Source organism: Solanum tuberosum, unplaced genomic scaffold, assembly GCF_000226075.1.
Source record: "Solanum tuberosum cultivar DM 1-3 516 R44 unplaced genomic scaffold, SolTub_3.0 scf00307, whole genome shotgun sequence".
Taxonomy (NCBI): Eukaryota; Viridiplantae; Streptophyta; class Magnoliopsida; order Solanales; family Solanaceae; genus Solanum; species Solanum tuberosum.
Window position 1 is genome coordinate 198711 of NW_006239230.1, and position 3182 is coordinate 201892.

Consider the following 3182-nt stretch of genomic DNA (forward strand, 5'->3'; position numbering starts at 1 on the left):
CTGCTCTTGAAATATCTTTGAACTCATAACTCATTTATAAATCAAAGTTTCTCTTTTCTCAAAAGAATATTTTCTTTCTTCATGTAAAAATGAAACAATTGGGAAATACATAGTTCCCTTATACTCTTTCTCAAACTCCTCTTTACTTCCTCAAAACTCATTTTAAAACTCAAGTGTTGGCTTTAAAAATAGCTTCTCAAAATTTATAACTCAATACATAGGGTTCATGCGGAATTATGGGCATGAACAACTCAACTTAGGGATCTTAATAGCAATATGGAAACTCAGTACTCAAAACTCAAGAACTCAAGAGCTCGGAACTCAAAACTCAACGATACTACTCCTCTCAAGAATGCTCTACTTATAGGGTTCATGAGGAATTATGGACATGAACGACTTGACTCAAGGATCTCAATGACAATATAGAAACTCATAAATGCAAATCTTCTCATTATCATACTTACTTCCTCAAGACTTAACTCAAAACTATAGTTGATTACAAAAGAATTCTCAATTTGACTCAAAGGTCCTCTTGGACTTCCTCTTAACTTTACTTTAATTTGAAATGTGAATTTAAGAGCTATGATTAGGATATAGGATCTTTCAATGATTAATGAATGCTTAGATAGTTAGTAATAAGAAGAGAGCGATGACACGAATTGGAAAGCACTGGCGCGACAAAGAGAAGTATTTTATTTTTTGTCACAAAGTAATTTTTGAGACAGAGGACTCTGTATCCTCTCCACGATGCGGAGAGAGGGTGATCAACTGGATACTGAAATCTTAAGCACCTTCGCGATGTGGACCTGGGCGCAAATATTTGCGCAATCTTTTCTTCCTCTCCCAAACTCGATTCAATTCATACCAAATACAATTTCATTGCCCAATTTCACAAATTTCATGAACCCGAAACATTTTCAATGAAACCCACACAAAGTTCATCAAGGATAACACTCATTCGCAAGACCCCTCACCTCAATAACTCAACAAGACTCCATTATTAAAGAATGAAGCTAAAGCCTTAAGAACTTCATCAAGAATCTCAATCAATAAACTTTAAGAACGAATTTATGGATGAAATTCACATGATTGGCGCGAGGGCGAACAAAACCAACTCTAGGAAAGCTTACATTCCTGGAAGAACAATGTTCTTGAAGAAACTTGAAGGAAAATCTTGGAAGATGAACCCAGCCTTAGCGTTTCTTGAAGTTTCTTGAGCGTAGAAATTTAGGAGTGAATGAGAGGGTTTGATTATGAAAATTGATTTTTCTACACGTTATTAAGGGTAATTTAGATGACTTCCTAAGAGGTTTAGGACTAAAATACCCTTAAAGAAATAAATAAAATGAGTTGGAAATCAAAATATTTTTCCAGCGGACAGTGAGGTCCGTATTCACTCTGTAACGCGGAGCCATCGTAAAGCTGCTACCAGGTTAGAGCGTCTCTAGTAAATTAGCCATAACATTTTGCTCTGAACTCTAATTGAGGAAAACTTGGTGGCGTTGGAAAGTGGACTCGAAGACCTCTAATTTGATAGGTCATGGGCCACCTAATTCTTTATGTGCGGAAAGTTATGGTCATTTGAAGTTGACCCAAAACTTAAGAAAACTGATGGGTGACTTGAACGAATTTCTCTTTAGTTGTTTTGAAACTCGAGGTGTTACATCTAGTGAACTTAACACCTAAGATAAATTAAAATCTCTCAGAAAAATCCCGTGCACAATCGAAGAATGGTTCGAGTCTTAACTTAAAAAATTTCGGGGTGTTGCAATTTTGTTCTTCCCGAGTATATAAGAATATCACAGTGATGGATTGAGTTCGTCCTCATGCCCTACATCTACTTTCTATCAATAAGGAATAATCTAGGGTTACATCCTTAGTTTCGATAATTCTTGGGATGAGTTTGTTGTTTAATTTTGAGTTGGTATTTCTAAATTTTGAGTTGCTATATATTATGCATTGATATTCTTGAGTTGATTGTTCATGTCTATTTTTCTTTCAACACGAACCCTATTATTTGAGTATTCATTGAGTTATTTATGAGAATCTTTTTAACCAAACAATTATCTTAAATTGATTTATGAGAAATTAAAGATAAGTTTTGAGGAACGTTTAAAGAGACATTTTGAGTAAAGTTTAAGGGAACTATTGATTTTCAAATTTATCATTTTACATTGAGAAAAGAGAAACTTTGATTTCTAAACGAGTAATGACTTCAGAGTTAATTCAAACCAGTTGCCTCTTTAAAGATGATATTTTGAGCAATTAACTCAAATTGAGAAAGAGTATGTTTTACACATTTGAGCGTGAGTATATATATATTGGGAGTAGTATGGAGCACCGATATGAGGATTAGTTCAGACAACTCACATTCCTCATAAACCATGTAGCCAACATAGAAATGATCATACTTTTTAGATGACTCCTTATTGCTTTAGAGCAGAGTTTTAGTGGATCCACTTAGTTGAGGTGTTCTATACCCTGGCAAGGTATAGGTCAGGTCTAGTAGTATGGGTGAGACGTTGTATCATCACATACCTCATAGTGATGGTTGTCGGTTAGAGAATCTCCCAAATAAGAGTAAAGAGTAATTTATTGTATTTTTTTATACATCCTTGAGTTAGCATCTTTTATTAATGAAGTTTTAAATAGTTTCCTCTCTTATTATTGCTTTGTATTAAGTGGACTTGAGGTGAGTATTCTTCCAGCCTTATCAGTTCAGTTATGTATTCATTCAGCTTTATTACATACTCGTATATTTAATGTACTGATGTCATTTAACCTGCATCTTTCTATTATGCAGATACAGGTGTTCGGGATCATCAACAGACGCTCAGTTGAGATCATCTGGCACTCCAATTAGCTTTTGGTGATCCTCCTTGCATTCCGGAGGACTCCCCCTTTCTTTTTAGTTTAGTTAGTTTAGGGTGTCGTGGGTCTTGTCCCGATATCCATATTGAACTATAAAGGCTTCATTTATAGATAGAGTTGAGGAGTCTCTCAGTACTTTCTTTTCCTTTGAGATGCTTCACAAAGTATTACTATTGGATTTAGTATTGTTTTCAGACAGTATGAGTTGAATAATTTATAGTTTTAATGATTTACTTATGTTTTAAGCCTTCAAATGCTTGAGTCAGTCTTCCACTAAGTAGTCAGACAGGCCAAGGGTTCTCTTGGGGACC